This window comes from Triticum aestivum, chromosome 6D (assembly GCF_018294505.1).
Source record: "Triticum aestivum cultivar Chinese Spring chromosome 6D, IWGSC CS RefSeq v2.1, whole genome shotgun sequence".
Taxonomy (NCBI): domain Eukaryota; kingdom Viridiplantae; phylum Streptophyta; class Magnoliopsida; order Poales; family Poaceae; genus Triticum; species Triticum aestivum.
This window is the reverse complement of record NC_057811.1, coordinates 104,718,164-104,728,809: the sequence shown is the minus strand read 5'-3', so window position 1 is coordinate 104,728,809 and position 10,646 is coordinate 104,718,164. Positions and strand designations below refer to the sequence as shown.

At 46.5% G+C, this 10,646-nt stretch overlaps 1 pseudogene; it reads left to right on the top strand.

Moving 5' to 3' along the window:
* The first annotated feature begins 417 nt into the window (after positions 1-417).
* On the top strand, positions 418-10,332 carry LOC123142500 (uncharacterized; annotated as a pseudogene).
* Positions 10,333-10,646: the final 314 nt, after the last annotated feature.

Below are 10,646 nucleotides of genomic sequence, written 5' to 3'. Positions count from 1 at the left end.
AAATCTTACGCTGGTAGATTCATTAGTACAACTTGCAAAATCTTACGAAATCATGTAACAGAGCACCAGGTTTCTTGAGCTATAAATGTCCATTCTTGCCCTCAGAATGTTCCTTGACCAGACCACTGATACGCTGTACCAAGTCAGGGTACAACATAAGCATCTGGTTTCCTTTTGTTTCAGGAAAACATGTGAGTTACGTGCCGTATCATTAGGATTAGGAAACAAATCTCCATGTAGAATTTAGTTACAACCACAACTTGGGTGGCGGAGTCAATCAATTCAGTCATTGCAAGGCGACCTACTTGCTACAAGTAACAAGTACAGAACAAGGAGGAGCACGCTCTATAATACTGTAGACGCAACCAGCTAAAGAATAAGCATCTGGTGTCCATATGCTAGTTTCATAAGAAAACCATGCAGCCACTCCAGCTTTCACGCATGAGATACGACAGAAAACTACCGATAAGTTCCCTTGGCATTGCTCTCGTGATGCTCATGTCCTTGGCCTCTATCACTAGCTCCTGCACAGAGCAAGAGAAGGCCTCCCTCCTCAAGTTCCTCGCTGGGCTCTCACAGGATGGTGGCCTTGCCGTGTTGTGGCAGAACGGCACAGATTGCTGCACGTGGGAAGGGATCACCTGCAACATGGATGGGACGGTTACTCTGATGTCTCGCTGGCTTCCAAGGGTCTTCAGGGGTATATCTCACCTACTCTTGGCAGCCTCGCCGGATTGTTGCGACTCAATCTGTCAAACAACATGCTGTCCGGTGGACTACCACAAGAATTGGTGTCTTCCGACAGCATCGTCGCCATCGACATCAGCTTCAACCACCTAGACGGAGAACTGCATGGGGTGCCATCTTCAACCCCAGTGTGTCCCTTGAAGGTACTGAACATCTCCAGCAATTTGTTTACAGGACAGTTTCCATCCTCCACATGGGGGGCCATGAAAGACCTGGTCGCACTCAACGCCAGCAACAACAGCTTTACTGGGCAACTACCAACTCATTTCTGCACCAGCTTTCCGTCCTTGCTCGTGCTTGATGTTTAGAATTAATCCGAGGTACGCGGTCGATCCACCGAGGAACAAGCAATCACATCACATGATGACACCGAGATTTGTTAACGAGGTTCGGCGAACTCGCCTACTCCCCGGAGCAATGACTACGGGCGCTCCTCCCCGAGATACCGCAACACCGGCCACCCGGGTGCCGGCACAAGCCGCCAGCACCCCCGTGCGAGCCTGTCGCTATCTAGTCATCATGTGATGTGATTGCTTGTTCCTCGGTGGATCGACCGCGTACCTCGGATTAATTCTAACAAGTGGTATCATGAGCAAGGTTACGAAGAGGTTGACGTACGTTGATCCAGAGGATGGACAGCAATGGAAGCGGCGGGAGTTCTGTTCGGGTCGGAAGCAATCAGAGGCAGCAGGCGGTGTCATCAGCGGTGTGCAGCAACTCGAGGCCGTCTCAACGAGATGCGATGGGCAGCGAACAACGCGTGGGGCGAGCGAACAGCGGCAGTTGGCGTCGACGAGATCGATTCGCTCGATCGAGCAGCAGATCGATCCGAAGCCGCGGCGGCATGTTTCCAGAGGACTCGGCGATGGATCGTGGTGTCCAGTTGGTGGTGTCACGTAGCGTACGGCAGTTCCAAATCGGTCTTGCGGGTCGCCAGTGGTCGGTACCAGTGGTCTGATGGAGACGTGATACTCGACATCAGTCGGTGATGATCGATGGTTCTCTGCAGTGAGGGTTGAGGCAGTGGGGGCTAGCTACCCGGGAGATTCGACCAGGACAGCAGAGGCTCGACGCGGTGATAGCGGCGAGGCGTGCGGTAAGCACGGGACACGGCGACAGGCCAAGGCACTGGTGGTCGGACATGTGGTCAAACAAACTGTGCAAGGGTGCTGAAGCAGTGTTGACGAGTACCAGATTCAAGTTGGTGACTGGGTCTATCGGTGCTAGTTGATGGACAGGAGTTGACCGTGAAGAATCTGAGAAAGTGGCGGAAAGTCTGAAACTGTCGAAAGCTGAGAGAGTACATTGTCGTATATTCTGTGGTGTTCAGTGCACATGGCAAAGTGCGGATGACCAATACAGAAGAAGGCGGAGTGCTATAGCTGTGGGGCATGCCAGAGACTATCCGGGAAAAGGGTGAGACAACTGTGAATTTGACTCAAGGTGACACAGGGCGATGGTGAAATTCCTTCAAGTTTCAGACAGACGGTCAAGAAAGAGGGATGACGTTGAGTTCAGGTAACTCTTATATGTTGCGTTCAGTATGTGAGTTGTTCATTTTTCACGCAGACAGTGGTCGGTGTGTAATGACATTGAACGGATACTCCGGAAGTTGGGTGCACAGAGTTGAGTAATGAGGAACTTAATTTTTGCTCGAGCGTTGACTGTGAGGAAGACGAGAAGTGACTACAGTTGCAGGTGGAGTTACATGGAGTCTGGGAGTAGCAGCGGTGCTCATGGCGTACCTCAAGTCCAATGTACATGGAGGATGAATTCAAGATGGTGAAGAATATTCGCCAAGGTGGAGTTTGTTAGAGTTGTGTCGAATATTATTGTACAAGGTAGGTTACAGTTGGACTTGGTTTTGGACTGTGTGTAGACAGGGTATATATCGGGGATAGACACACGATGTAACCTATGCCAACATAATAGCACGGGCACGCGGAGGAGCCGGCGGCGTGTGTCGGCGCCCGGGGTGCGGTATTGTGACGGTGTCATGGGGAGGAGCGCCCGTAGTCATACCCCGGGGATGTAGCCATATCGGTGAACCTCGTTAACAAATCTCGGTGTCATGCTTTGTGTGATTGCTTGGTCCTCGATAGATCGACGGAGCGTCTCGGATTTATTCTAACACTTGAGCTCTCTTACAACCGATTCAGAGGGAGCATTCCACCTGAATTAGGTAGCTGCTCCATGCTCAGAGTGCTCAAGGTTGGCCACAACAACCTCAGCGGGACTCTCCCAGACGAACTCTTTAATGCTACCTCTTTGGAGTTCCTCTCTTTTCCCAGGAATAGTTTACAAGGAATATCAAGACACATATATCGCCAAGCTCACTTTTTTGGTTACCCTTGATCTTGGAGAGAACAACTTCAGTGGTAGGCCATCTCAAGAGATTGGAGGAACTCTATTTGAACAGTAATATTATGTATGGGGAGCTGCCATCAACTCTAGCAAACTGCACAAATCTCATAACCATCAACCTCAACTGCAACAATTTCAGCGGACAACTCACCAAGGTCAATTTTTCTAGCCTACCCAATCTAATGTCTTTAGATCTTATGCGGAACAACTTCGATGGCATAATTCCAGAAAGTATATACTCTTGCAGAAATCTAATTGCACTGCGACTATCTTCCAATAAGTTCCACGGCCAGTTAGCAAAAGGGCTCGGCAATCTGAAGTCCCTGTCGTTCCTGTCACTTTATAATAATAATCTTACAAACATAACAGATGCACTTCAGATTCTTGGAAGCTCCAAGAACCTCAGCACCCTTCTTATTGGGCGTAACTTCAGGCATGAGATCATGCCAGAGGATGACACCATTGGCAGTTTTGAAAATATTCGGTTTCTTGGTATAAATGATTGCCCATTATTCGGAAAAATACCTTTCTGGATATCAAAGCTAGCAAATTTAGAGATACTAATATTGTCTAACAATCAACTCACAGGATCGATACCAGCCTGGATCAAAGCTCTAAGCTATGTCTTCTACCTTGACATATCAAACAACAGCCTCACAGGGGAAATTCCAACAACATTGACCGATATGCCAATGCTAGAGTCAGCAAAGACGGATGCCAATTAGAACCAAAGGGTCTTCATACTGCCTGTTTATCCAACTCTATCGCATCAATATCGCCAACCTTTCGCTTTCCCTAAATTGCTGGATCTAAGCAACAATAAGTTCACTGGTGAGATCCCTTTGACGATCGGTCAATTGAAAACCCTCCATTCACTCAATTTGAGCTTAAACAACTTAACAGGACAGATCCCAGAATCAACATGCAACCTCACAAGCCTGCAGGTCCTAGACTTGTCCAACAACAATCCCACTGGTGCAATCCCAGCTGCATTGGACAGCCTGCACTTCCTTGCAGCGTTTAACGTTTCTGACAATGATCTAGAAGGTGCTATTCCATCTGGAGGCCAGTTTAACACATTTGGGACATCTAGCTTTGACGGGAATATAAAGCTCTGTGGATCTATGCTCATTCATAGATGTGGTTCAGCAGAAGCACCTCCTGTCACTGTTCTGTCAACAAAACAAACTGATTACAAGGTGGCCTTTGTGATTGCCTTCAGTGCGTTCTTTGGTGTAGGGGTGCTGTATGATCAGATAGTCCTATCTAGGTATTTTGGCTAGTACTACTCCAGTTTACGTATATGTTTAGGTCAATTTCGTTCAGGTTAGGTTGCTATTCAGGTTTAGCAACATGTCCAGCAAATAAGCTTGTCATCTATGTGCAAGTCATAATTACGGCTACAAAACATTATCGGATTAAGAGTGATTCCATTTCAAGGAGATGTACAAGTATATGTAATAATGTGGGGGCAGTTTAAACTGAATCAGCATTAATATAATGGATACTCTGATCTTTTCAGGGCTCTCTATAACTCATATTGGAAGATGTACAAGTATATGTAATCATAATATAAAAATCACTGTAAGTTTAAGTTCACCATTTCCTTTGCTTGCTGAACCAACAACAATGGAGCCATGCTATAAAGTTTTAGGTTCACGGGTAAGTAATGAACAAAATAAAATGTATGGTAAGTACCAGTGCACCACTAACCATAAGTTGTCACAACATATGAAGCAGCACATGCCAAAATCCATCACAAAATCTTCTCAGAGTTTGTTAAAACGAGAGACTGCAGCTGCTACAACAATGGAGGTTTGACCCACCTCTAGTATGCGGACGACACCATCATGATGGTGGAAGGCTCGGACGAGGATATTCGGCACCTCAAGTTTCTCCTCCTCTGCTTTCAAGAGATGTCGGGTCTCACGATTAACTTCGCCAAAAGCGAGGTGATGGTTCTTGGGTACTTTGAGGAGGAGGCCCAGCGAATTGCCAATCGCTTGAACTGTCGGCTGGGATCCTTCCCCACAGCTTACCTCGGCATGCCGATTAGTGACACACGTCTACAGGAGAAAGACTTCCGCCCAATTATTTCCAAGCTCCAACCTCGGATGGAGCCTTGGCAAGGGAGGTGGCTTTCCAAGGCCGCTCGAGTGGTTCTAATGAACTCCTCCCTTATTAGCCTCTTGATGTACGTTATGGGATTCTATAGTTTACATGAATCCCTTCATCATGAGGTCACCAAACTCCTCTCCAGATTCTTCTGGGTTGGAGAGGGCAATAAACAGAAATACCACATGAAGTGGTCTGAGATTTGCAAGCCTAAGGATCAGGGCGGCCTCGGGGTCATCTCATCTAAGCGGATGAATATTGCCCTCCTCTCCAAATGGCTTTGGCGCATTCAGACCGGCGAAGGTGGACTGTGGCTGGAGATTATCCGCGCGAAGTACCTGCGAGGGCAACCTCTGGCGTTCGCCTCTAGATCTGGAGGGTCCCAATTTTGGCAATCGGTGATCCAACTGATGCCGGTCCTACGTATTGGGACCTCCATTAAGGTGGGTACTGGCTCCGGCACCCTTTTCTAGCTGGATAGATGGTTCGGAACTAGACCTTTTGCGGAGCGGTTCTACGCTTTATTCTCTATATGCGCCCGCCCACAACTTACGGTGGGCATGGCATTGGCTGACATGGGCTCTATTGCCTTCCGACGTACCTTTGGGGCGGTGGAACACGCACAATGGGAGGAGCTGCTCGAGTGTATTGCCCTACACACCCCCTCCCTAGAGCCCGATTCCCTGACCTGGCGCCTTGAGCCCAATGGCAGATTCTCGACAAGGTCCCTGTACCAGGCGATTGTGCCCACTCCCGGGCCTATTGAGCTCTCAGTGATATGGGAGATCAAGCTCCCCTTGAAAATCCACATATTCCTTTGGCAATGGGTCCGAGGACGTCTGCCTTCGGGCACGGAGGTGCGTAAGCGTAATGGCCCCGGGGACGGCCTCTGTCCCATTTGCATTGTACCGGAAGACTCCAACCACATTTTCTTCCGGTGCCCTGCGGCGCAGTTCCTTTGGAGCTGCTTCCGGGAGGTTGTTGGTGGCGTTTGGTGCCATGACAACCTTCCGGACTTGTTTGGGGAGATCCATAGGCTCCCCAACTCTAGACGTGCCCCCATCTGGGTGGCTATGGGTACCCTTGCATGGACCCTTTGGTGCATCTACAATAAATTAGTCATCGAACGCGTGATCCCTTGCCGTGTGACTGACGCAATCTAAAAATTGTGTGGCTTCTTACAACTATGGAGAGCGCTTAGCAAGCGGCGTGATCGGGACGTCATCGACAACATCATCTCGGGTCTCCGCTCTTCGGCCTCGGCGTTAGCGCCACCACCACCGCCACCCCCTCCCGAGCCGGATTAGATCCTGTTCTCTTTGTTTGGGGCTTGTTTTGCTGTGCCCCCAGCGATTATTTGAGACCTGCTTGTACTTGAACCGACCTTAACTTGTTGGATGCTTGGTGCTGTTGCTTTATAATATAAAGCGGGGGAAAACCCTTTTTCGTACAACAATGGAGCACATTGTTGTGAGGAGTGCATCCCAATCTTTAGAGTACTCGCAAAAATAACTTGTAACTGCACACCCCATTCTTTTCACAGCAAGTTAATTGCATGACATACCTTGGGAGCGCACGTCAACAACTCAATAGCCGTGCTTCCCTAGCATCATTCCACCGGCGCACGCAGTGCACTCCGAACTCCGAGGAGCCTCTGCGCCAGGGCTAGTCCTCTTTTTCTTCTCTTGGGCCGGTCTACTTGACTACAACTGGGAAGAAATATTCTCAAATTAATGATAAGTGGGATCAATAGCAGGGAAAACACATTATGTATTTTTCATTTGCATGGCAATGACTGCCGTTTTCTGAAAGCCCTATTAGTAAGAATAAATATCACAAAACCATAACTTTTGGGTTGGCATATCAAGTTACCACACTTCAAAAAAATCACAGAATCACAACTTTTGGCACAAGATCGTTTGACAGCACTCAAATGTCTAGGACAGTTCCTAAAAGAAAAATTGACCACTCCACTGATCAATGACAGAAACAACTAGGAAGAAAGCCCACATGAAAACATAGGTAAGGGGAAATCACAGGATCCAAGCTGGCATGAAATTGCAGTTTTAATTTTTCCTGTTCCTGCAAGTCTAGAATCCCACGAATCAAAGAGGTCCTTAGCTGTGTTCATTAGCCTTATAGAGGTTCTGTTGACGCAGTACATAACTGTTGGCTACGAGTTGTGGCTTGGCTTGTACTTCCAGGAATCGTTTCCCATTTGCTATAGAAGATTAGTATTTCGTAGAAATAATAAAGTGCACATGGCATGGATAGCTTAATTATGGATTAAAATAAAAAATGAGACTGATTATTATTAAATTACATCTATAGAAAGAAAGAAATCTTGACTATGGGTGAGAATGAGACGAGCTTGCTTTTTGTTCAGTCTTGGGGGGAAAAAAGAACAGTAGACACCACTTGTTTGTTATGCACAATTAGGTAACATGGTACATAAGTTCAGTTTCTTGCTGATTCAGTTGCACCTAGTGGGTGTATTTTTATTAAGAAAAGGGAAGTCGTTGTCAATAAGTTGTAAAAAGAAGAATCAGACCTGTTGAAGTCAAACCAAATACAACCAACCTATATACATGATGTTACTCAAGTGTAAAAGATGCACGCATTGTTCAGCAACAACCCCTTCACATAAAACTAGTAAGCAAAACGGACAGATTAAGTATCAACACGGCAATTCCTGCTTGGACAGACTTACCAATAAACTACAGTAGATAGGACAAGCAATAGCAGCTAATCCTTGACCCAAATTTTCTTTTTATAACTAACGACCAGAGACCGGATCAAACAAAATGGAGAGCAGAGCAGGTTGCTCCTTTCCACTCTTGCTCTTTCTTCATCAGATAAATTAGCAGTTCATCCTGGCAGACCAAAGCTAAGTTTCCAAGCTAGTTTCTCAAGAAAACCATGCAGCCGCTTAGTCATTCACACAGGAACCAGTTTCCCATACCTTTCTTTGGTTTGACCGTTGTGCTACTAGTCACCTTGGCTTCTCCCACCAGCTCTTGCACGGAGCAGGGAAGAGCTCCCTTATCCAGCTCCTTGATGGGCTCTCGCAAGACGGCGGCCTCATGGTGTCATGGCGGAACGACACAGACTGCTGCAGGTGGGAAGGGATCACCTGCAGCCCCAATAGGACGGTCACTGATGTTGAGCTGGCTTCTCGAGGTCTCGAGGGGTCCATCTCGCCGTTCCTTGGCAACCTCACTGGCCTGTTACGTCTCAACCTGTCGCGCAACTCACTGTCCGGTAGCTTGCCACTGGAATTGGTGTCATCCAGCAGCATCATTGTCCTTGACGTCAGTTTCAACCGCCTGACTGGAGCTCTGCACGAACTGTCATCTTCAACCCCTGCCCGGCCTCTGCAGGTACTGAATATCTCGAGCAACTTACTTGCAGGACCATTTCCATCCACCATATGGAAGACAATGGATAACCTGATAACACTCAATGCCAGCAATAACAGCTTTACTGGGGCGATACCAACTTATTTCTGCAATAGCTCACCATACTTCACAGTGCTTGACCTCTGTTTCAACAAATTTAGTGGCAGCATTCCCCCAGGGCTTGGTGAATGCTCCATGCTGAGAGTGATCAAGGCCGGCTACAACAATCTCAGTGGAACACTCCCAGATGAACTCTTCAATGCAACCTCATTGGAATACCTCTCTTTTCCTAACAATAATTTACACGGTGTTATTGATAGTGCACGCATAATCAGCCTCATAAATCTCCGTACCCTTGATCTTGGATGGAATAACTTCAATGGCAGGATTCCAGATTCTATAGGTCAGCTCAAGAGATTGGAGGAGTTCCATTTGCACTACAACAACCTGTCAGGGGAACTGCCATCGACTCTGAGCAACTGCACAAATCTTGTAAGAATTGGCCTCAGGAGCAACAAATTCAGTGGAGAACTTATCAATGTCAATTTCTCCAACCTGCCCAATCTGAAAACTTTAGATCTTTGGTCCAACTTCTTCACTGGTACAGTTCCAGAAAGCATGTACTCGTGCAGTAATCTGACTGCGCTGCGGCTATCTAGAAACAACTTACACGGGCAGCTCTCATCGAGAATAGGCAATCTGAAGTATCTGTCCTTCTTGTCACTTGGTGGAAACAATTTCACAAACATCACAAATGCACTTCAGATCCTTAAGAGCAGCAAGAATCTTAGCAGCCTGCTTATTGCGCACAACTTCAGAGGAGAGCTCATGCCACAGGATGACAGAATTGATGGCTTTGAGAATCTTCAGGTTTTGGACATGGATGGTTGCCAATTATCTGGAAATATACCTCTATGGATATCAAGGGTCACAAATTTGGAGGTGTTAATTTTAAGAAGCAATCAACTAACCGGACCAATGCCAGGCTGGATCAATTCCCTAAACCATCTCTCCTATATAGATGTGTCAAACAACAACCTTAAAGGAGAAATCCCATTAGCCTTGATGGAGATGCCAGTGCTAAAATCAACTGACAACTCAAATCATTTGGATCCATGGGTCTTCAACCTGCCTGTTTATTCTGGGCCGACGCTTCAATACCGTGTGTTTACATCTTTCCCAAAAGCATTGAATCTAAGCAACAACAACTTCACAGGTGTGATTCCCCCACTGATTGACCAGTTAAAAAAGCTTGGTGTACTTGATTTCAGCTTCAACAAGTTATCAGGACAGATCCCCCAATCGATTTGCAACCTCACAAAGTTGCGGGTGCTAGACTTATCCAGCAACAACCTCATAGGTGCAATCCCAGCTGCATTGAACAGCCTGCACTTCCTTGCTGCATTTAACATTTCTGACAATGATCTAGAAGGTCCTATTCCATCTGGAGGCCAGTTCAACACATTTGAGACTTCTAGTTTTGATGGGAATACAAAACTCTGTGGATCAATGCTCATCCACAAATGTGGTTCAGTGGAGGCACCTCCGGCCACTATTCTGTCAACAAAACAAACTGATTACAAGGTGGCCTTCGCAATTGCCTTTAGTGTGTTCTTTGGTGTAGGGGTGCTGTATGATCAGATAGTCCTATCGAGGTATTTTGGCTAGTACTACTCTAATGTACATATCTGTTTATTGCCAACTTAGATCATATTCGGTTGCTATTCATGTTGTGCAACATATCCAGTGAATAAATTTCTCCTCTAGGTATGAGTCATAAACTCATAATTAGGTCTGCAAATTTAGGATTAAGAGTTATTCTATCTCTTGGAGATGTGAAAGTATGTAATATTGTGGGACAGTTTAAACTGAAGCAATATATGAATACAATGAAAATTCAGATATTCTCGACTGTGTGTAAATCTTTTCAGAACAGAAAAATCGTTGCAACTTAAATGTCACCATTTCCTTTGCTTGCTGAACATTGAATAATATTACCTCCATAACAAATTACTCCCTCCG